This window comes from Schistocerca americana, chromosome 8 (genome assembly GCF_021461395.2).
Source record: "Schistocerca americana isolate TAMUIC-IGC-003095 chromosome 8, iqSchAmer2.1, whole genome shotgun sequence".
Classification (NCBI taxonomy): Eukaryota; Metazoa; Arthropoda; class Insecta; order Orthoptera; family Acrididae; genus Schistocerca; species Schistocerca americana.
In genome coordinates this window covers 102059681-102085442 of record NC_060126.1, presented here as the reverse complement: position 1 = coordinate 102085442, position 25762 = coordinate 102059681, and the positions used below count along the sequence as shown (strand labels likewise).

At 45.2% G+C, this 25762-nt stretch overlaps 1 pseudogene; it reads left to right on the top strand.

Moving 5' to 3' along the window:
• Nucleotides 1-15029: 15029 nt before the first annotated feature.
• Nucleotides 15030-15147, top strand: LOC124546384 (annotated as a pseudogene).
• The last annotated feature ends 10615 nt before the right edge of the window (nucleotides 15148-25762 follow it).

Here is a 25762-nt window from a genome sequence, read left to right as displayed (position 1 = left end):
TGCAGCAGTTCCGTGCGTGTGGGGGCCAGTGGCCGGAGTCCAGATGGCCCTGCAGAACTGCTTCGTTAGTCGGCCGTGCTGGAGCCGGAATCGCAGATCTGAGCGGCTGGCTCGCACGCAGACGCTGACTTAAGCGCTCGGGCAGCCGGCAGTCGAATTATTTTCGCACCTGCTTTTCGAGATTAGAAGCTGCCGAACGGTTAGGGCCCGTTATACCAGGGAGACATTCCTTCCGTGTGGTCAATGAACCCTGGAGGGTCGTGTGGGTTTTTTCTGCTTTGACTAACCATTTTCTTACCAGCGATACCACCTTTGTTAGAATTTTTAATTTATCAACGTAGGTACACCCAAGTACATATGAAATAAACGTAAGTGCAAGTATTCTCATAAAATAGCTATTTTATAATATTTTTATTATGTATTGTTTAACAGTGAACTACTTGTAAGGCGGGGATTGTTCACTTTTGTGATATTCTGTCTGGCTAATTCGTTTTATCTGACGGGGTTTCTCACTGTGCTACAAATGCACACTACCTTGATCCCTTCTGTGGGTATACGCGCATTTTCGATTACCCGTTTAACATGTGGAACGTATGATTTGTAACGTCTGACCTGTAGTGCTGTTGCTTGTTCTCGTTACTGGCGATCACGTTATTGTCTTATTGCCCCCACAGAGCCCGCAATCATTGCAACTCCAAGCTCCGCAAGACTTCGTCTACTTCAAGAAACGTCGCTGAAAATAAGGCTACAGCCATAGAAAAAAAGTGCCGCATTCTGCCGCGCCACCATTTTACTAGCATTTTTACTGTCGGAGGTAACTGATTTCCAGTCAGGTGGTAATTCATCCAGTACCTGAGGTCGCACGCCAATAGGCAGAACAGCCGTAAGAAGACTCCACGATTTTATTATTGAGAAGAGGAGATGACTCGACTCTTACTTGTCACTGGCCATAGACTGAAGTACATGGATTATCTTCTTTCATACCAAAGCTGGCTCACAGCAATAATACACTCCTGGAAATGGAAAAAAGAACACATTGACACCGGTGTGTCAGACCCACCATACTTGCTCCGGACACTGCGAGAGGGCTGTACAAGCAATGATCACACGCACGGCACAGCGGACACACCAGGAACCGCGGTGTTGGCCGTCGAATGGCGCTAGCTGCGCAGCATTTGTGCACCGCCGCCGTCAGTGTCAGCCAGTTTGCCGTGGCATACGGAGCTCCATCGCAGTCTTTAACACTGGTAGCATGCCGCGACAGCGTGGACGTGAACCGTATGTGCAGTTGACGGACTTTGAGCGAGGGCGTATAGTGGGCATGCGGGAGGCCGGGTGGACGTACCGCCGAATTGCTCAACACGTGGGGCGTGAGGTCTCCACAGTACATCGATGTTGTCGCCAGTGGTCGGCCGAAGGTGCACGTGCCCGTCGACCTGGGACCGGACCGCAGCGACGCACGGATGCACGCCAAGACCGTAGGATCCTACGCAGTGCCGTAGGGGACCGCACCGCCACTTACCAGCAAATTAGGGACACTGTTGCTCCTGGGGTATCGGCGAGGACCATTCGCAACCGTCTCCATGAAGCTGGGCTACAGTCCCGCACACCGTTAGGCCGTCTTCCGCTCACGCCCCAACATCGTGCAGCCCGCCTCCAGTGGTGTCGCGACAGGCGTGAATGGAGGGACGAATGGAGACGTGTCGTCTTCAGCGATGAGAGTCGCTTCTGCCCTGGTGCCAATGATGGTCGTATGCGTGTTTGGCGCCGTGCAGGTGAGCGCCACAATCAGGACTGCATACGACCGAGGCACACAGGGCCAACACCCGGCATCATGGTGTGGGGAGCGATCTCCTACACTGGCCGTACACCACTGGTGATCGTCGAGGGGACACTGAATAGTGCACGGTACATCCAAACCGTCATCGAACCCATCGTTCTACCATTCCTAGACCGGCAAGGGAACTTGCTGTTCCAACAGGACAATGCACGTCCGCATGTATCCCGTGCCACCCAACGTGCTCTAGAAGGTGTAAGTCAACTACCCTGGCCAGCAAGATCTCCGGATCTGTCCCCCATTGAGCATGTTTGGGACTGGATGAAGCGTCGTCTCACGCGGTCTGCACGTCCAGCACGAACGCTGGTCCAACTGAGGCGCCAGGTGGAAATGGCATGGCAAGCCGTTCCACAGGACTACATCCAGCATCTCTACGATCGTCTCCATGGGAGAATAGCAGCCTGCATTGCTGCGAAAGGTGGATATACACTGTACTAGTGCCGACATTGTGCATGCTCTGTTGCCTGTGTCTATGTGCCTGTGGTTCTGTCAGTGTGATCATGTGATGTATCTGACCCCAGGAATGTGTCAATAAAGTTTCCCCTTCCTGGGACAATGAATTCACGGTGTTCTTATTTCAATTTCCAGGTGTGTACATAAGTCGTGTTTGTTCTTTCGGAACATGTCCGAAAGTTTGTGACAGCCAGGATTGAAACGCGGGTCTCCTGCTTACAAGCCAGATGCGCTGGCCACTACGGCATCCACACACTGTGGTCACGACGACCGCAAGGACTAGCCTAGCGCGCCTCCCGTCAGATCCAAATTGTCGACATGTACCACACACTACAGATGCAGTGCCCTTGCTCATTAGCCTTATTACTTGTGGCATATCGCCGATTCCTGCAAGAGTTCGATCTTTGTATGCATCTGTACTGAAGGGATCGTTGGCCGCCATCGCTTTAATTGTATACACGGTGGTCCATTGATCGTGACCAGGCCAAATATCTCACGAAATAAGCGTCAAACGAAGAAACTACAAAGAACGAAACTCGTCTAGCTTGTAGGGGGAAACCAGATGGCGCTATGGTTGGTCGGCTAGATGGCGCTGCCATAGGTCAAACGGAGATCAACTGAATTTTTTAAAATAGGAACCCCCATTTTTATTACGTATTCATGTAGTACGTAAAGAAATATGAATGCTTTAGTTGGACCATTTTTTTCGCTTTAACATTCCGCCAGTGCGGACGGTATTTGCTTCGTGATACATTACCCGTGTTAAAATGGACCGTTTACCAATTGGGGAAAAGGTCGATATCGTGTTTATGTATGGCTATTGTGATCAAAATGCCCAACGGGCTGCCCGGTATCCTGGACGGACCGTTCGCCGGATAGTTACGTTATTTAAAGAAACAGGAAGTGTTCAGCCACATGTGAAACGTCGACCACGACCTGCAACAAATGATGATTCCCAAGTAGGTGTTTTAGCTGCTGTCGCGGCTAATCCGCACGTCAGTAGCAGACAAATTGCGTGAGAATCGGGAATCTCAAAAACGTCGGTGTTGAGAATGCTACATCAACATCTATTGCACCCGTACCATATTTCTATGCACCAGGAATTGCATGGTGACGACTTTGAACGTCGTGTACAGTTCTGCCACTGGGCACAAGAGAAATTACGGGACGAAGACAGATTTCTTGCACGCGTTCTATTTAGCAACGAAGCGTCATTCACCAACCGCGGTAACGTAAACCGGCATAATATGTGCTATTGGGCAACGGAAAATCCACGATGGCTGTGACAAGTGGAACATCAGTGACCTTGGCGGGTTAATGTATGGTGCAGCATTATGGGAGGAAGGATAATTGGCCCCCATTTTGTCAATGGCAATCTAAATGGTTCAATGTATGCTGATTTCCTACGTAATGTTCTACCGATGCTACTGCAAGATGTTTCACTGCATGACAGAATGGCGATGTACTTCCAACATGATGGATATCCGGCACATAGCTCGCGTGCTGTTGAAGCGGTATTGAATAGCATATTTCATGACAGGTGGATTGGTCGTCGAAGCACCATACCATGGCCCGCACGTTCGCTGGATCTGACGTCCCCGGATTTCTATCTGTGGGGAAAGTTGAAGGATGTTTGCTATCGTGATCCACCGACAACGCCTGACAACATGCGTCAGCGCATTGTCAATGCATGTGCGAACATTACGGGACCAGCCGCACTGTTGAGAGGAATGTCGGTACAGGTACTGCCAAATGCATTGAGGTTGACGGACATCATTTTGAGCATTTATTGCATTAATGTGTATTTACAGGTAATCACGCTGTAACGTTCTCAGAAATGATAAGTTCACAAATCTTCATGTATCACATTGGAACGACCGGAATAAAATGTTCAAACGTACCTACGTTTTAATTTAAAAAACCTACCCGTTACCAGCTGTTCGTCTAAAATTGTGAGCCATATGTTTGTGACTATTACAGCGCCATCTATCACAAAGCGAAAAAAGTGGTCCAACTAAAACATTCATATTTCTTTTGGTACTACACGAATATATAATAAAAATGGGGGTTCCTATTTTAAAAAACGCATTTGATATCCGTTTGACCTATGGCAGTGCCATCAGGTTTTTCCCTTCAAGCTAGACAAGTTTCGTCCTTTGTAGTTTTTTCGTTTGACGCTTATTTCGTGAGATACTTGGCCCGGTCACGTTCAATGGACCACCCTGTATATGGCACCTGTTCTTTTGGACACTTGTATAATTATAGTGTGCGGTTTAAGTTGAGAGTTTGGGTCTGACAAGAGGCGCGCTAAGATATTCCGTGCAGTTGTCGTGTGTGCAAGACATCAAAAGAACGGTCAGGATCATCACTGTAGCTCAGAAGGTACCAGCAGACGACAAATATCAGCTGTAACACCACTTATAAGGTTGGAAATCGAACTAAAGTACGTGGTTTCGCACAGTAACCACTAGTAGAGAAAGCTGAACGTACATTCTGAGCGTGTACTCGCCTCCCGCTGACAATCTCTCACTTTAGTGGTAGGCTACGCAGCTAGCAGTCACTGTCATCATTTTCATTGAAGGCATTGGCTCAACAGCCTATCCCTGTGCTCATCGTCGCACTGATCTGTCCTCGTCTCACTTGCCTCCACGTTCTCACAGGGAAACGGCCCTGTGACAGCTGGGCTAGAAGCTCTGTAGTCCGACGCGTTCCGTACATTACATTGTATACATTTAATTTACAGAAGATGTCATCGTTCCTTATATTTTTTGTGCTGCTACACCCCTTTACCTCTCGAGAAATTTATCCTTATTGGAGTGGACCGTACTCTCGAACGTTCCCTTCTTGAAAGTGTCGAAAGTCACTTCCGCATATGAAATGCACATGCGGTGTTTCAGATCAGGTGTAACGTACAAAATATATGGTAAGTAAAAGGAATTTTTATTTAGGTAGTAGGTAAACTTAACGAAGGTTGCACTTTCTGTGGAGTTACGAACGTAGTTTATTTCTACATCCACACACATACTCCGCTAGCTACTGTAGGGTGCATGACGGATGTTAACTTGTACCACGACCGGTCATTTCCTTTCTTGTTCTACTCGCAAATCGAGCAAGGGAAAAACGACTAGCTACAAGTCCCCACATGAGCCCTAAGTTCTTTTATTTTCATAGCCATTACGCGAAATGTACGTTGACGGTATTTGAATCGTTCTGCAGTTAACTTTAACTGCCAACTCTCTCAGTATTCCCAATAGTTTTTCATGAACCGAAAGTATTCTTCCCTCCACAGATTTCCGTTTGAGTTTACAAAGCATCTCCGTAATACATGTTGATAGAACCTACCGGTAACAAATCTAGACCTTTGCCTGTGAATTTCTATGTCTTCATGTAATCCGACCTGTCAGAGATTGTAAGCACTCGAGCGGTACCCAAGAATGGGTCACAAACCAGCCACTTGCTCTAATGACCATTATGTAAACAAACCACTCACTTCTTCCTGTGTTTTGTTTATTTAGGATGTAATAAATGGGCAATAACTGTCATTATAATTGCAATTAATAGACTGTAAGTGTGTTACTATTATTTACAGACAATATGGTTGCCAAGTAGCACACTTGTGCTCAGCTTTACGCAGGTGTCAGTTATGGTCAAATGGTGCTAACTGTCATCATGAAGATGGTAATTTATGACCCAAAAGGGGCGTCTCTCCTATTCCAATGGTGCAGGATGCTCCTACTGGTCCAGGTCCCATCACCATCTTTCTCAGTGCACCCAGCACCCTGTAAGGAGACTCGACATTCATAGAATGTACCTTACACGGGCAATAGCACCATCATGAAGCATTAGAGATCATCTACCATATTCAAGGAGGAATCTGAGCTATGGGAGCCATTCAATTTTCCACAGGACTTACCTGATTTGTCGGACTTCAGATTTTCAACTTTGAGCGTCCATCATATCGACAGCGGTGCTCCACTGGCGAAATATTGCACGGCAATCTAGAATAACTGTTCTTCTATTATCTTGAGTTCATGCTGTCACTGGCATCAGCACCACCACCCATGCGGTTCTAGTGGCATACCTCATGTACTAAGTGTTTCTATTCACAGCTACATACAGTCTAAATGTGAGTGGTGGTAAGTGTGTAGTAATGTACAAGTCATCTCGACACGCGTTCAACACTCTAACTGAAGTCTCCTGGCTTGAGGCACTTTTACAATAAGTCGGTGATTACACTCACATTTTTTTCACATAAGCTGATGGTGCCAATAAATTGATTCGTAAATTCAAAACAAACAAGAAAAATACTTCTTAAAGAATAAAGGAATGACTTTTTTGACAACTAAAAGTTCTTGAAAAACAACATGAATAAATCTTTGCATGAGACTATCGTTTCAAAAATTCTCTTGTAAACGAAAACGACTGTCTTCTTAGACATGCACAGTAGGCAGAATCCAATCTCAAGAGCAATACAAGAAGTCCACAATGGAGCAGCAGGGTGCTGTCTATGGTGGTTCCCGGTAGCAAGGGCGACGTCGAGTCCGGGCGGCGGAATGGTGCTGACAAACTTCTTCTTCTGCTGGCAGAGATGGAACTGCCTGATACTAACGCAGACGCAGCAGATGGACGCGCTTCCTCAGCTCGATCTAGGGCAGGCTAAGCACAGTGTGCTGTTCCTGCAATACCTGATTGGATTTGTGTCCTGACAGATACAACTTGCATACTGTGGACCGGAAGTGGTCCCTCACCAGCAGGATGCCGGTGTCTTCATGTAGTTGTTGCATGGGATGGGCCCTGGGTAGGCACACGGCGAGTTTAAGCACCATGTTTTTTCACCCTCTGCTGTATGGCTGTCTTCGAGTCAGCAGCATTGCCTCACATCATTGCCACGTACTCCACCACTGGGCTTATTGGTGTGAGGTGTATTGTAATACTGTGGTGAAGAGTCAAGGTCGACTACAGGTTCAGCAGAGGGTATAGGGCGTGGAGGCACACTGTAGCCCTCTTCCTAATCCAAAGGATGTGAGGGCCCCACGAGAGGCGCTGGTCTAGCTTGACGCCGAGGTAAACTGCTATCTTGGTGCACAGGATGGAGCCTCCCATGATAGTGAGTGGCGCAAGGTCTGAAAGTATCTTCCTCTTAGTGAAGGTGACCATCTGGCTCTCGGTGGGGCTGAACTCGAGGTGCCACCAAGCCCCTAGTGCCTCATAGAACAGTTGCAGATGGCGTCCCTTGGTGTGAGTGATCATGCTACAGATGAATGGGGCAGTGTTGTCAGCATAGAGAGCTAATTCCACCCAGTCCACTTGAGGTGTGTCAGCCATATAAATGGAGTGCAGCAGGGAGACCAGAATGTACCCCTGAGGCACTCCAGCTCAGATAGGCTGGACAGTGGACGTTCCTTGTTCGGCCTGCACGTGGAACGAGAGGCCAGAGAGGTGTGACTTCAGGAGGACCACATGTGACATTCGGACCCCTTGTACAAAGAGTTTGAACACGAGGCTGTCATGCCACATTGAGTCAAGGGCCCAGGAGACATCCAGGAAACCCGCCCCAATGTATTCCCTCGTCCCAGTGTCTTCATTGTGGGCTTCACTAGGAACAACAGCTGTTGTCTAGTGGCAGGCCACCCCAAAAACCAAACTCTTCATCCAGAAGGAGATGTTCCTGGTCAACAGGTATTCAGTGTCTCAAGTTGTGAAGTGACCTCCTCAGCAGAGATTGGGACGATGATGTCATGGCAGATACAGTCATGGCCAGCTTTGGTAATGTATCTGGTGGTGCCAGATAGAGATTTGAAGTAGATAGCAGTGCCATTGCTGGCAGTTGTCTATCCATCCATTAGCAGCTGAAGTTCGCCACCCTGACAGCGATTCCAGGCTTGAGGTGGTCTCATGGACGAGGCAAATATATATTGCCTCATCATAGAGAAATTGCCTGAATTCTCCTTGTTGTAGGAGGGACTACTGGCTCTGAAAACGCAGACCTCCAGGCTGTAGATATGGTTGTGGAGGTAATGGCGACCTGGAGGGCCGTCGAGACAGCGGAGACCAGCGCTGGAAGCTGGGACATGACTGTGTAAACGGTTTGCAGCAGAACACGAAGCTTGTTTGCAGGAACCCCATTGGTTGGCGCGGCCGCAGGAGTGGAGATTTTGAGCAGCAGATGCGGCCTGGGAGGTCGCTGCAGGGAAGGCAGACAGTGCCAGCACGTCTGTGGTAGTGTGCTGGGTAACACAGTCAGCCTTTTGTGGGGCGGGGACCACAAGAGGGCGTTCTATGCGGCGTCCGCGATGGTTAGAGGTGGACTCCTGGACAGTCACCTGTGCTTTGGCGACAGAGGTGTGGCTAAATCCAGGCTGGACATTGTGTACTGCCCTGCCACAACAGTTGTGCATCTTGAACGCAGTGCAGCCCCTGTAGCAAGCCATGTGGGTCTGACTACAGTTGCTCTTCTTTCTTCTTAGAGCATTACTAGCTCTGGTGCTGCCCAGAGCGTTTGACGCAGTGGACAGGCATGGTACAATTCTTGGAAACATGGTCGAGTCCTTGGCAAGAGAAGCATTGCAGTCTCTTGCCCTTGGCTCGAAGTGTCTCAACTGAGGCGTTGATGTCGGTGATCCTGTCGACATTGAAGATCTTGCGGTTATCACAGTTGTCAAGTTGTCAACCAGGCTGCTGAGAAACAGGGGCATGTTCCTGTGTGTCCCAGGAGACTTCATGTGTTCAAGTGTGCGAACCATGAAGCCCATGTTGACCAGCTCTTGTTTGAGGTTGTCAGCCGCCATCTTGAGGGGAAGGTGGCGAAAAATCACCTTCAGCAGCTTCAGCAGCTCAGCATTGTGTGTAAAACAATGGAGCCCCTGTTGCCGGATGAATGCCATTAGTTTTTGGCGGTAGTCAACTGTGGCATGGAAGACCTGGTAGAGGTCCTCACCCTTTGTTTTGAAACCTGTGATGATGGCGAAGCATTCACCATCTTGTTGAAGGTCATGTAGTCTTCCTTCTGCTGCATGACAATCGTTGGAGGTCTAAGCGGCTTTGGTCCCTGTTGAGGGTTTGGGTTTTCATCCATAGCGTCAGTGGCCACATCTGTGTCAAGTAGGAAGCGGTTTGAGGTGGCGACAGGTTGTGCTTTTACTTGTTCCAGTTTCTGTGCCCCGAATGACTTCTGCCCAGAGTTCCTGAAGGTGTCGTCCTAAGGTTGAGGCGGATTAGGCGTTCCTGGAGTGTCCTGGTAAGTCGCCTTCTTCATAGTGTGGCTCATGCGAACAGAAGAATGTGTAGCAGCGGACGAGGTATCGTCCATATCTGCCACAGCTGCTTGCTTACACGAGACCTGCGACAGCTCCATGTGTGTCTGGTCTGAGAGCAGGGTCATTAGGTTCGCCTCCGGTATGTCCTGAGTCTTCAAAGCGCAGGGACTTCTTGCATAGTCACGCCGAGTTGAGCAAAAGCAGACAGGGCAGTGGCCTCTTGACTGGCAGAGACCGATGGGGCATCCAACAGGACATCGGCTGCTTGTATAGCCGAGCCTGGGGGCGCAACATCAGTGGGGACTCAGGATCCATGAGTAGTTGGGTGTAGTTGTGCACGACCCTCCTGGGCCGCCACTGGCAGGGCAGTGCCATCTTGAATAAACACGCCTGGCAGGGCTCCTGGCGGTACTTTTTCTTCACTGGCCGCGCATGGCAGTGTCTGCAAGTAGAGTTGAAAAGCTCTGAACGCCTTTTCCTCAGATCGCGGCCAGGATATGCACCTCTATGAAAGCGCGTACAGCTGGGGCGCCGACAGTGGGCAAACGTCCGTAGCAGAACCCAACGCATCGTCTGTCTTCGAAAGCATAGCCGTCGTAAACAGGGGGCCGGATGGGGCCGCCTACGGAGCACGCTCCTTCGCCTGAGCACGTCCCACGGGACAGCGATCCGCCACACCCTTCGCCCGAGCAAAGGGGTCCTCCTCACTCGCATACGAACACGGAATGACTGATGCCTCCTCTTCGTCAGGCGAGGCCAGCTATACCTGCTTAGCGGATGGTTACTAGATAGCTATTGGTCTAGCCACGTGTGGGCGGATTGGCTGAGGGAAAATGGTGGGGCGGATGCAACAAGGGTCTCCATATGTGGCGGCCTCTATTGCGCCCTAGGAACTAGCCTGCAGGCTAGGCGACGTTCAGCTGACTTTGGCCGATGCGCCTGCGACGACCTACATAGTGGTAAAACGTTGCGGGTTGTGGCGTTGTAGTAGACCCCAGAAACACGCCACTAACAGTGTTTGAAAGTCATCTGCTTAGCGACAAGAAAGTTATGCTTTCGTCAAAAGAGTGGTAGCAATTATGCACTAATTTCTCAAAGATCGCTTATCTGTTCAACGATCAAATCACCCCCTCCCCCCTATGTTACTGGACTGCCACACACTGCATGTTGGTGACTATTCAAAAACAGTTAACATGTACAACAATGAGGATAGGCTACAGCACATTCATTTACAGTAAGCAACGTTCAGAAACTTGATGTGTGTTAGTTCTGCCATCCATTGGTCAGTGAATAGCTGTGTTGGGGGGTGGGCGGTGCAATTATTTGTACAGATTTTTTTGACAATGCGTGGTATGCTCTTTCAAAGTTAACTAATGAGATTGCTTTTGAGGATACTTTCAATAAAAATTTCGATATGTGTTGTTATGCTGTATATAGAATGCATCGTGCATCACCGGTACCTGATGTGGGCAAAGAAATGTGTGCATACTTACAGATGTTCATATTCTCTACAACGTAATCCGAAATGAAGAGAGGGAATAAATGAACTGTAAAAGCAATTCCTTGTAGTTTATTTCAAGTAAGATGCAGTGCCATTGCAGCTTGGTCAGTAGCGCATTATAAACAGTGGAACTCTTCAAATAGTTTCTGGATTTTTTGTAAATAAAAATATATGAGAGAGTCATAAATATTTCATAATTTCTGGTTATACAGTTTTTATATCTTTTGTACAGAGATATATTCAATAGAAATCATTGAGATACATTTTTCTTTGGTATCTGACATAATGACTAGATACCGAGGACTAGATAGATTACAGACACACATTTGCTTTGGTATATATGCTTCAATGATAAGAATTTTTTTACATTTGTACATCTCCAATGAATGTCTAAAATAAATGCTATCTGTTTTTGACACAACATTAGAGAGAATATTTTTTTTATTTATACATATATCATTGCAGTTATCATTTCGTTCCTCTTTGTCACCAGAGTTGGTATTGGAAAATGGGAGACCAAAAAATGCATATGTACAAGTGATTCACAATTCCTGTTACAGGCTCTTGGAGGTAGTAGAGGGGACTGATCTAGACGAAGTTTTGACAAGGAACTCATGTTCAGAAATGTATGGTTTGTATGTAAAATCAATTTGAGGATTGGATCACTTTCATATCTCACACTTCATAGTATGCACACGCCTGTATGCTGTAGTAGTAGTAGTACCATAGACCATAGACCATAGTAGGTGTTATGGCGTAAAGGCAAGCTGCTGCACGCCAGTCGAGAACGACAGGGAAGAGGAGGCTGTGAGGAGAGGTCAGCCAATCGCACACTGACCGGACCTCCCTCCAGGATGACAACACGACACCAGCGGCCTCTATGTGGAGAGGACATAAGCGCCGCGATCGATTGGTGACAGCCCAGTTCAGTAGCAGGTTCAAGATTAGCGACTTGGATAGCAGCATCAACGGTGGATCACTTCGCTTGTACACTCTATGTACTAAGACTTGGGATTGTCTATACTGAAGAAAGCTGATTATTTCGTATGTCGCCCTTAGCTTGCAACACATCTGTGTAATTGCCAAAGTTAAATATTGTAATTTTCTTGTTGTAATAAAATTCATTAATAGGACTTGTTTATTGGTTGGCGAGCGATCCGAGTATACAGGCTTCCTAGACACTACATTAGGAGTTCTCTTGTTTGTGATGAAGGACGTCTTCTTCAAAGAAGAGAGCGCAGTGCTACTCCAGTTCACCACAGCCAGTCCTGCTAGTTTCGAACATACAAATTTCTCACAGCCATTGCTGTACCCACTGAGGCTGTTATGTGACGTGATAATTACAACATAGATTGATGACAGCGCCCTCTTCTCAGCATGTGTGCATGCCATGAAGTGAGACATATGAAAGTGATCCGATATTCAAACTTGCACTACATATCCAAATGGTACATTTTCAAAAATGGGTCCCTTAAAAAATCTTAATCTACTAAGTCCCCTCTGCAACCTCTATGAGCCTGTAATAGGAATGTTGAATCAATTTATATATTCACTAATAATACTGAGATGGATAGCAGTAGGTCAAAGAAAGACACTGTACATTATATACAGGTTTTATATCACCTGCAACAGCTGTAAATACCACAGGCAAGATGTTCGTATTGCCTCACTCACTACATGCAAACATAGTCCACCAGAAAAAAATGAACAGTATCTTTATGTAGGAAATTTAATGTAGTTAAATTTTGCACTGGGATTCTTTTCCAGTAGACGCCACAGTTTTCGGATTATTCAAGAAAAACGTACAAAGGTGACGTTCAAATACGCTTTTCTCGAATAATTCGAAAACCGTGATCTTCGAAAACGTATCTCAGTACAAAATTTAGCTACAAAAATGTCTTATTTATTTTTCTGTACGACTGATAGTTTGCATGTAGCAAGTGAGAGGATATGAAAATCTCTCCCATAACTTTGGAAGTCATTGAAGTGTAGCTGCCACTGCCAAATGTAACTGTTGGCATGCGGCGGAGGAATGTAGGACGTGGATGGAAAATGTCTGGATGCGTCATATTAAAACTCGGTCGTGATCTTCAAGTGTTTTATTATTCCCAGATACAGTGCTGTGTTCCTCTTTGTCTGCGTCACAGGGTCCCGCGATGCCGAAGACGTCACTTTGCTGTCTGTAAAACAGCTTGGCGCCGAAGGACTACCTCAGCGACCCGTGCAACGTAGTGCAGCATGCTGGACGTGTACAGCTGTGATGTTTTAACGACATCAGGATGCGCCGGCAGCCGACTCAGCGGCCTCCATCCCCATTACCTCAGCACTGCTCACAGGGAGCCACACGGGCGGTCCACTGGGTGCTTCTTCACTGTCATGGTTAAGACCAAGGGCGACAACAAGCGCCTGTGATACGCCAGCCAAATCTGCAGCCCTTGCTCCGGGATGCCTCCGGCGTGTGTTGGGAGCCAACAAGACTGCCCGTGGTAGCAAGCCGTCGGTTGGCCCGCCGCTGGCTGGCTACAGACTCCACGTTGGCCTCAGATGGTCAAACCAGCGACACGCCATGGACTGGAACGCTGCCACTCCATCTGCTGCTGTGTTTAGCCTGTGGTGTGACGTGCCCCGCCATCCAGCAGAGCTGCCACACTTGAATTCCCCTCATTAGAAAACCGGCACCTATTTACATGTGGCTGTGCGCCTCTGTTTTGCTAATGCGCCAATCTGAGTCACGTACTCATAACACCTAGGTTGGGCCAGTTGGCCCCTTCTGCCTGTAACTTGCGCCTCACAAATCACTGAGTTTACTCTTTTCAGTGGATCTATGGACTTGTGGCCTCCATTCTACTTCGCAACCGCTGGTAAGTGTAACTTACCGTCAACAGACCTGTCCCTAGCTGTAGCTTGTCACTCAGAAATATTGCACCGAATATAACTTTTTCCTATCTTAAATGGTGGTGCAGCTACAGAAGATTACAAACAGTCCAGACATAGGAATAGGCGAATCATCAGTTACAGACACACACACACACACACACACACACACACACGCATTGTCATACATGGATATAGCACACACATACTGCATTTATGATTTACATATGCACACAGTATGCAGCTGACTCTATGCACAAACACGCATATATAAACGCTTATTTACATAACTATGACAAACAATGCACATACACTAGCATGCACAACTGCTATTTACAAATAAACGCACACTCAAACGCTGACGGGAGTAATGTAAGTATGGTAGACTCTTGATCCCCTCTGCGTAGATGAACCGTTTGTCATCACAATGAGACAAACTGATTTTAAGTTGCGAAACAGTATACATGCTGTGGCCTTGTGATCAATGTTCACTTGGTGGACCACATGTGGAGAAGAAGAATCCTCTCCAGGTGGCAGGCACTCCAAGTAATCATCAATCGTGAGAGCCACTGAGGCTGCACCATGCACTCCCTTAGCCCGCGTTCGGGTGGCATCTGTTTTTGTAAGGTACACATACATTTTCGGCCTAAGTCCCACAAACTCCACAATTTGTGAACCATTCGCCTCGTCTTTCGTCGGGCCAATTACTCCGTCTTGAGGTGTAATAGCGTAAGGACTATCGGCCGCATTTCCAGAGGTGTTGAATTCTATGTGATTGTAACCAGTTTTTTACATGGATCCCAGCCTTTCACTCAGTAGTTGAAACTCTGGATCAAAGAAGTTTGGCTTCGCAAACTCATAGTGAAATTGGTAGATGTGGATTTTCGAAAGGTCCATACACACATACCAACTTAAACACGTCTTGCGAACTCTATCGAAATCTTAGCCATCTACAAAGCGACTAATCCTTGATGGAAGATTGTGACCCGTTTAAAATCTGAACTGGCGATTTAATCTTGCACCCCATAACGTCCCTCTAAATAACGCGGTGGTTTGTCAAATTCTGCGTGGCGTTCCAGAAAATATAATAGCATTATTCATTAATTTGGGCAACGGCCTTGCCGCAGTGGCTACGCCGGTTCCCGTCAGATCACTGAAGTTAAGCGCTGTCGGGCGTGGTGGGCACTTGGATGGGTGACCAACCGGACAGCTATGCGCTGTTGCCATTTTTAGAGGTACCCTCAGCCTCGTGATGCCAATTTAGGAGCTACTCGACCGAATAGTAGCGGCTCCGGTCAAAGAAAACCATCATAACGACCGGGAGAGCGGTGTGCTGACCACATGCCCCTCCTATCCACATCCTCAGTTGAGGATGACACGGATGGTCCCGATGGGCCATTTGTGGCCTGAAGACGGAGTGCTTATACATTAATTTGAAAAAATATTTGTCAAAGTAACACGTAGCGAGATCGCTCTGTTTGGTTTCATTTTCAATCGCACTTTCACATTCTAAGTCTGGCGCTTACTTGCGGCACGATACTTTAAAAATTATTCGTATTTTCCCAATCAGATAAAAAGCGTTATGGCGAAAGAGCCATGCACGAACCAGAAAGAGACTATTCATTCTTTCGGAAAATTACGCTACCAGCGAAAGTGAATAAGTCCGTTTTGTGGACAGATGGCGATAACAGTCCTGCTCCAACGGATGAGTTGGAGAAATATTTAACTGTGAAATGGATGAAATTGACTATGTATTAAAAATTAACATCCAAAATCTGCAGTTCTTCAGAACATCTTCTGAAAAATATTGTGTATACAAGCATCTAACTCGGCTTCTGACGGAAATTTTAGTTCTACTTGGACAATACTGATGCTTTTCTTTTTATTCAAAGTAACCCCAATCTTAGAGAAACATCAGTGAAAAAAACAAGTTGAAACCAGGTTTGCATGTTAATTTCCATTTACAGCAGTTTTCGTTGTTGCGTATGTTTGTTTACGTAACTGGTTCGGAGAAAAGCACAAAATGCTACCAACACGAATGACCACAATATGTAGCACGCGAAACGAAGAGCATGGCGCGATGCGAAATCTGGGTCCATGTTAATCGATATCAGCATAAGAACTGACTGGCACAGCCTATCGCCAACAGTAAGTAAACACGTCGTCAGTACATCGGCCCACGTGCTGCCACAAGCGTGCTGTCCGTGGTAGCTTCTGTATTTGCCACGAGACCCACGCCTGGTCATCTCTGTCCACACGTATCGCCACTGGTGGGGATAGTAAAGATGTTATTAATGTAGCCATATGTTTCATAGTTTATTATAAAACATACCTGAGGCGACGCTTTTACGAAATGGCCCCTTACACTACAGTTGGAATCTTATGCATAGTACGTGGGCTTCGCTTGAATTTTAAATAATAACTACGTCTGCTATTACGTTCTACGGGATTTCATGTGACAATTAATTTCACATCCCTTGTGCATTTCGTGATTTAGTTACGACCGTTGACAACTGTTGACTGTGGCAACAAAAAGTATGATTAACTTGTAACTCTCTAAGGCAAGGCAAGTGTACCATAGTTGGCCGATGTCGCGTCCAGCCACCAGGCATGTTAGTAGTCAACATACCTGAACCTGTTCAGTCACGATATATATTTTTTTTTTTTTTGGTCATCAGTCTACTGACTGGTTTGATGCGACCCGCCACGAATTCCTTTCCTGTGCCAACCTCTTCATCACAGAGTAGCACTTGCAACCTACATCCTCAATTATTCGCTTGACGTATTCCAATCTCTGTCTTCCTCTACAGTTTTTGCCCTCTACAGCTCCCTCTAGTACCATGGAAGCCATTCCCTCATGTCTTAGCACATGTCCTATCATCCTGTCCCTTCTCCTTATCAGTGTTTTCCACATATTCCTTTCCTCTCCGATTCCGCGTAGAACCTCCTCATTCCTTACCTTATCAGTCCACCTAATTTTCAACATTCGTCTATAGCACCACATCTCAAATGCTTCGATTCTCTTCTGTTCCGGTTTTCCCACTGCCCATGTTTCACTACCATACAATGCTGTACTCGAGACGTACATCCTCAGAAATTTCTTCCTCAAATTAAGGCCGGTATTTGATATTAGTGGACTTCTCTTGGCCAGAAATGCCTTTTTTGCCATAGCGAGTCTGCTTTTGATGTCCTCCTTGCTCCGTCCGTCATTGGTTATTTTACTGCCTAGGTAGCAGAATTCCTTAACTTCTTTGACTTCGTGACCATCAATCCTGATGTTAAGTTTCTCGCTGTTCTCATTTCTACTACTTCTCATTACCTTCGTCTTTCTCCGATTTACTCTCAAACCATACTGTGTACTGATTAGACTGTTCATTTCGTTCAGCAGATCATTTAATTCTTCTTCACTTTCACTCAGGATAGCAATGTCATCAGCGAATCGTATCATTGATATCCTTTCACCTTGTATTTTAATTCCACTCCTGAACCTTTCTTTTATTTCCATCATTGCTTCCTCGAGATTGAAGAGTAGGGGCGAAAGGCTACAGCCTTGTCTTACACCCTTCTTAATACGAGCACTTCGTTCTTGATCGTCCACTCTTATTATTCCCTCTTGGTTGTTGTACATATTGTATATGACCCGTCTCTCCCTAAAACTTATCCCTACTTTTTTCAGAATCTCGAACAGCTTGCACCATTTTACTCTGTCGAACGCTTTTTCCAGATCGACAAATCCTATGAGTGTCTTGATTTGTCTTTAGCCTTGCTTCCATTATTAGCCGTAACGTCAGAATTGCCTCTCTCGTCCCTTTACTTTTCCTAAAGCCAAACTGATCGTCACCTAGCGCATTCTCAATTTTCTTTTCCATTCTTCTTTATATTATTCTTGTAAGCAGCTTCGATGCATGAGCTGTTAAGCTGATTGTGCGATAATTATCGCACTTGTCAGCTCTTGCCGTCTTCGGAATTGTGTGGATGATACTTTTCCGAAAGTCAGATGGTATATCGCCAGACTCATATATTCTACACACCAACGTGAATAGTCGTTTTGTTGCCACTTCCCCCAATGATTTTAGAAATTCTGATGGAATGTTATCTATCCCTTCTGCCTTATTTGACCGTAAGTCCTCCAAAGGTCTTTTAAATTCCGATTCTAATACTGGATCCCCTATCTCTTCTAAATCGACTCCTGTTTCGTCTTCTATCACATCAGACAAATCTTCACCCTCATAGAGGCTTTCAATGTATTCTTTCCACCTATCTGCTCTCTCCTCTGCATTTAACAGTGGAATTCCCGTTGCACTCTTAACGTTACCACCGTTGCTTTTAATGTTCAAATGGTTCAAATGGCTCTGAGCACTAGGGGACTCAACTGCTGAGGTCATTAGTTCCCTAGATCTTAGAACTAGTTAAACCTAACTAACCTAAGGACATCACAAACATCCATGCCCGAGGCAGGATTCGAAACTGCGACCGTAGCGGTCTTGCGGTTCCAGACTGCAGCGCCTTTAACCGCTCGGCCACTTCGGCCGGCGCTTTTAATGTCACCAAAGGTTGTTTTGACTTTCCTGTATGCTGAGTCTGTCCTTCCGACAATCATATCTTTTTCGATGTCTTCACATTTTTCCTGCAGCCATTTCGTCTTAGCTTCCCTGCACTTCCTATTTATTTCATTCCTCAGCGACTTGTATTTCTGTATTCCTGATTTTCCCGGAACATATTTGTACTTCCTCCTTTCATCAATCAACTGAAGTGTTTCTTCTGTTACCCATGGTTTCTTCGCAGCTACCTTCTTTGTACCTATGTTTTCCTTCCCAACTTCTGTGATGGCTCTTGTTAGAGATGTCCATTCCTCTTCAACTGTACTGCCTACTGCGCTATTCCTTATTGCTGTATCTATAGCGTTAGAGAACTTCAAACGTATCTCGTCATTCCTTAGTACTTCCATATCCCACTTCTTTGCGTATTGATTCTTCCTGACTAATGTCTTGAACTTCAGCCTACTCTTCATTACTACTATATTGTGATCCCATGTGGCATAAGATAAGAACCCTCACCAGAGATAATAATCTCAGATACAGGTATAGTACGGTAAGCCAAAATTTCACGAGTTTCAAAGGATTCTAAACCAGCTCGTATACAAAACACTTGTAAATGTGGACGGCACACTTGGTGCTGCTGCATCTACAGGTAAGGGGAAGAATGTTGTTAGGGGAGTAGGTAAAACTGCTCAATTTCTACTTTTAAATGGGCCTACCTTGTTTTGTGGCGCGAGATTTAATTTTTCTCTATTGAAAAGTACAATCCAGTATCTGATTTCGGAATCTCTGTCTGACATGACGTAATCTAATTGAAATCTTCCCGTATCTCCCGGCCTTTTCCAAGTATACCTCCTCCTCTTGTGATTCTTGAACAGAGTATTCGCTATTACTAGCTGAAACTTGTTACAGAACTCAATTAGTCTTTCTCCTCTTTTATTCCTTGTCCCAAGCCCATATTCTCCTGTAACCTTTTCTTCTACTCCTTCCCCTACAACTGCATTCCAGTCGCCCATGACTATTAGATTTTCGTCCCCCTTTACATACTGCATTACCCTTTCAATATCCTCATACACTTTCTCTATCTGTTCATCTTCAGCTTGCAACGTCGGCATGTATACCTGAACTGTGGTTGTCGGTATTGGTCTGCTGTCGATTCTGATTAGAACAACCTGGTCACTGAACTGTTCACAGTAACACACCCTCTGCCCTACCTTCCTATTCATAACGAATCCTACACCTGTTATACCATTTTCTGCTGCTGTTGATATTACCCGATACTCATCTGACCAGAAATCCTTGCCTTCCTTCCACTTCACTTCACTGACCCCTACTATATCTAGATTGAGCCTTTGCATTTCCCTTTTCAGATTTTCTAGTTTCCCTACCACGTTCAAGCTTCTGACATTCCACGCCCTGACTCGTAGAACGTTATCCTTTCGTAGATTATTCAATCTTTTTGTCATGGTAACCTCCCCCTTGGCAGTCCCCTCCCGGAGATCCGAATGGGGGACTATTCCGGAATCTTTTGCCAATGGAGAGATCATCAGTCACGATAGAGTTACATTATCACATTAGATTTCTGGCATTGCTGGCTGCCACTCTATTGCCATTTCTGTTGCACAAAGCATTCCGCCTTCCAGTGTTCAAGTAGCAAACTTCTATAGACGCGAAAATTTCTCTGTACCATGAAAAAACATTACTACTGTAATATCGCACCTGTTCCAGTTGCGACACAAAGTGGTCCTTGATCTTCTTTTTTAATGTAGATTTATACTTATTTTCTCGTTCGTGTTTCTTTTTCTATCTACTAGTCATTCACTGAAACAAAAATATATTTCTGCTAAGGATATGTTGTATTCACTTGGCGTCAAATATATAAATGTGACAGGAAAGTGCCAGGTACCACGAAAAGCAGTTGGTGTTGTGAAGTGGTTTTCTTGCACATAGCAATTATACAGCCTCGTCACAGGGACAAACAAGCGTTAGGCCACATCTGTGACAAGGATGATGGCTGTACAGATTAGCAACAAATCAACGATTTAATTTATTAATAAAAAATTTTACACTGCTTAATTGGCATACGAAGATAGTGCAAAGGGATGTAGGTTAGTACTCACTTGTACTGCTCAATCTCTAAACACTATTATAGTCCTAGATGCCACAAAACGATAACTAATATCACTTCTAGCATGTCCTGTTGGGTCTTCTTCACAGTGACTGTAAATCGAGGCTTATGAGAAAGACAGGCCACGGTGCGTATCTCACAACATGGACAAAGCATGATTTATGAATGCCACCACCCATCTCTAGCAGAGATTGAGTAGCTATTTCAGACAGTTTGAACAATTATTAAGTGTATGTTTAAACGCATGTATGTTCTCTACAGCACAGACAAAGTTGAGATATTTAGTGGGTATTTTTTCATCGACATCTTGATTTCACGTGGGTCGTAGTCGAATGAAGTCAGGTGCTGCTGAGGAGATTAGATCAGGAAATGAGATACTTAAAGTGGTAGATGAGTTTGGCTGTTTGGGGAGCAAAATAACTGATGATGATCGAAGTAGAGAGGATATAAAATGTAGACTGGCGATGGCAAGGAAAGCGTTTCTGAAGAAGAGAAATTTGTTGACATCGAGTATCGATTTAAGTGTCAGGAAGTCTTTTCTGAAAGTATTTGTATGGAGTGTAGCAACGTATGGTTGTGAAACATGGATGATAAATAGTTTAGACAAGAAGAGAATAGAGGTTTTCGAAATGTGGTTCTACAGAAGAATGCTGAAGATTAGATGGGTAGATCACTTAAGTAATGAGGAGATACTGAACAGAATTGGGGAGAAGAGGAAATTGTGGCACAACCTGACTAGAAGAAGGGGTCGGTTGGTAGGGCATGTTCTGAGGCATCAAAGGATCACCAGTTTAGTGTTGGATGACAGTGTGGAGAATAAAAATCATACAGGGAGACCAAGAGATGAATACGCTAATCAGATTCAGAAGTTACTCAGAGATGAAAAAGCTTGCACAGGGTAGAGTAGCATGGAGAGCTGCATCAAACCAGTCTCCGGACTGAAGACCACAACAACAACAAATGCTGCATCGGGCTGTGTGAGTGATTCTGGGAAGCAGCGTTCAGTGGGTCACACATGCAGAAGGACTTCTAGCCGAAGCCCTCTCCTCCTTCCCTTTTATGGTCGGACACAAGGGCGCTGGTTCGCAAAATACTTCGCCTGGGCCAGGCGGCAGTCCATCGCGAAGGCGGCCTGTTGGCATAAAGTGGGTGGAGGAAGCTGCTTAAGAGAGATTTCTGCAAACAGGGGGAGGGTCATAGAACTCCTTGTATTCTCATGTTAGAAGCTGGAACGATACAGACAGAGTGCAACTGTTTAGTGGAGCCAACAGTGTAATCCCCCTGATGCCAGAAAGTCGCCAGGTTCTTTTAGCGAGCGGGAAATACAAACATTTCATGGGAACGAATGTCTGGGAAGCTTAAGAGCCTTCTTTCAGAAATTGTAAATGGTCAGCTGATCTTTAAGGACTGTGGTCCTGTCTAGGTACATGTTTTTTGCCAAAACATGGCCGTACTTACTGTGTGAATGACGCATTCCTGATCAAAAATCTTCCTTTTTCAGACATGAGAGATCGGGAGTCTGTGATTCGCTCATCTGAGGACTTGCGAAGTGTGGGAAGCCAGGTGCTGTGTCTGGACAGGATACCAGGCCAGCAGAATAGCCAAAAGATTTAATGAGTAGAGGACTGCACTGGCATAGGGTTGTTAAGTTATGCTCACAGACCCCTGTTCTCAGGTGAACCATGGATAGTGGTATACTTGCTTGTAGTTGATTCCATTTGAATAGTGTTGAACGTCACTGTGGATTAATGCAAAAGGGACTAATTCAGGGGAGAATTTGTATAGCTTACACCCCAATGTGTAAGCTATACAAATTCTCCCCTGAATTAGTCCCTTTTGCATTAACCCACATTGACCCCAACGTCCCTCCCCCCCCATGAACCATGGACCTTGCCGTTGGTGGGGAGGCTTGCGTGCCTCAGTGATGCAGATAGCCGTACCGTAGGTGCAACCACAACGGAGGGGTATCTGTTGAGAGGCCAGACAAACGTGTGGTTCCTGAAGAGGGGCAGCAGCCTTTTCAGTAGTTGCAGGGGCAAGAGTCTGAATGATTGATTGATCTGGCCTTGTAACACTAACCAAAACGGCCTTGCTGTTTGGTACTGCGAATGGCTGAAAGCAAGGGGAAACTACAGCCGTAATTTTTCCCGAGGACATGCAGCTTCACTGTATGATTAAATGATGATGGAGTCCTCTTGGGTAAAATATTCCGGAGGTAAAATAGTCCCCCATTCGGATCTCCGGGCGGCGACTACTCAAGAGGACGTTGTTATCAGGAGAAAGAAAACTGGCGTTCTACGGATCGGAGCGTGGAATGTCAGATCCCTTAATCGGGCAGGTAGGTTAGAAAATTTAAAAAGGGAAATGGATAGGTTAAAGTTAGATATAGTGGGAATTAGTGAAGTTCGGTGGCAGGAGGAACAAGACTTTTGGTCAGGTGAATACAGGGTTATAACTACAACATCAAATAGGGGTAATGCAGGAGTAGGTTTAATAATGAATAAAAAAATAGGAGTGCAGGTAAGCTACTACCAACAGCATAGTGAACGCATTATTGTGGCCAAGAAAGACACGAAGCCCACGCCTACTACAGTACTACAAGTCTATATGCCAACTAGCTCTGCAAATGACGAAGAAATTGATGAAATGTATGATGAGATAAAAGAAATTATTCACATAGTGAAGGGAGACGAAAATTTAATAGTCATGGGTGACTGGAATTCAAGAGTAGGAAAAGGGAGAGAAGGAAACATAGTAGGTGAATATGGATTGGGGCTAAGAAATGAAAGAGGGAACCGCCGGGCAGAATTTTGCACAGAGCGTAACTTAATCATAGCTAACACTTGGTTTAAGAATCTTGAAAGAAGGTTGTATACATGGAAGAACCCTGGAGATACTAGAAGGTTTCAGATACATTATATAATGGTAAGACAGTGATTTAGGAACCAGGTTTTAAATTGCAAGACATTTCCAGAGGCAGATGTGGACTCTGACTACAATCTATTGCTTATGAACTGTAGATTAAAACTGAAGAAACCGCAAAAAGGTGGGAATTTAAGGAGATGGGACCTGGATAAACTGAAAGAACCAGAGGTTGTACAGATTTTCAGGGAGAACAATTGACAGGGATGGGGGAAAGAAATATAGTAGAAGAAGAATGGATAGCTTTGAGGGATAAAATAGTGAAGGCAGCAGAGGATCAAATAGGTAAAAAGACGAGGGCTAGTAGAAACCCTTGGGTAACAGAAGAAATATTGAATTTAATTGATGAAAGGAGAAAATATAAAAATGTAGTGTCTGAAGCTGTCAAAAAGGAATACAAACGTCTCAAAAATGATATGGACAAAAAGTGCAAACTGGCTAAGCAGGGATGGCTAGAGGACAAATGTAAGGATATAGAGGCTTATCTCACTAGGGGTAAGATAGATAATGCCTACAGGAAAATTAAAGAGACCTTTGGAGAAAGGAGAACCACTTGCCTCAGTATCAAGAGCTTTGATGGAAACCCAGTTCTAAGCAAGGAAGAGAAAGCAGAAAGGTGGAAGGAGTATATAGAGGGTCTATACAAAAGCGATGTACTTGAGGACAATATTATGGAAATGGAAGAGGATGTAGACGAAGATGAAATGGGAGATATGATACTGCGTGAAGAGTTTGACAGAGCACTGATAGATCTAAGTCGAAAGAAGGCCCCAGGAGTAGTCAACATTCCATTAGAACTACTGACAACCTTGGGAGACCCAGTTCTGACAAAACTTTACCATCTGGTTAGCACGATGTATGAGACAGGCAAAATACCCTCAGACTTCAAGAAGAATATAATAATTCCAATCCCAAAGAAAGCAGGTGATGACAAATGTGAAAATTACCGAACTATCAGTTTACTTAGTCATGGCTGCAAAATACTAACGCGAATTCTTTACAGACGAATGGAAAAACTGATAAAAGCCGACCTCGGGGATGATCAGTTTGGATTCCGTAGAAATGTTGGAACACGTGAGGCAATACTGACCCTACGACTTATCTTAAAAAAAGGTTAAGGAAAGGCAACCTACATTTCTAGCATTTGTTCACTTAGAGAAAGCTTTTGACAATGTTGACTGGAATACTCTCTTTCGAATTCTGTAGGTGGCAGAGGTAAAATACAGGGAGCGAAAGGCTATTTATAATTTGTACAGAAACCAGATGGCAGTTATAAGAGTCGAGGGGTATGAAAGGGAAGCAGTGGTTGGGAAGGGAGTGAGAAAGGGTTGTAGCCTCTCCCCGATGTTATTCAATCTGTATATTGAGCAAGCAGTAAAGGAAACAAAAGAAAAGTTCGGAGTAGGTATTAAAATCCATGGAGAAGAAATAAAAACTTTGAGGTTCGCCGATGACATTGTAATTGTGTCGGAGACAGCAAAGGACTTGGAAGAGCAGTTGAATGGAATGGACAGTGTCTTGAAAGGAGGGTATAAGATGAACATCAACAAAAGCAAAACGAGGATAATGGAATGTAGTCGAATAAAATCGGGTGATGCTGAGGGAATTAGATAAGGAAATGAGACACTTAAAGTAGTAAAGGAGTTTTGGTATTTGGGAAGAAAAATAACTGATGATGGTCGAAGTAGAGAGGATAGAAAATGTAGATTGACAATGGCAAGGAAAGCGTTTCTGAAGAAGGAAAATTTGTTAACATCGGGTATAGATTTTAATGTCAGGAAGTCGTTTCTGAAAGTATTTGTATGGAGTGTAGCCATGTATGGAAGTGAAACATAGACGATAAATAGTTTAGACAAGAAGAGAATAGAAGCTTTCGAAATGTGGTGCTACAGAAGAATGCCGAAGATTAGATGGGTAGATTACATAACTAATGAGGAGGTATTGAACAGAATTAGGGAGAAGAGGAATTTGTGGCACTAGAAGAAGGGATCGGTTCGTAGGACATGTTCTGAGGCATCAAGGGATCACGAATTTAGTAGTGGAGGGCAGCGTGGAGGGTAAAAATCGTATAGGGAGACCAAGAGATGAATACACTAAGCAGATTCAGGAGGATGTAGGCTGCAGTAGGTACTGGGAGATGAAGAAGGTTACACAGGATAGAGTAGCATGGAGAGCTGCATGAACCCAGTCTCAGGACTGAAGACCACACCAACAACAACACACCCCAATGTATGCTTTGCCAAAAACACATTT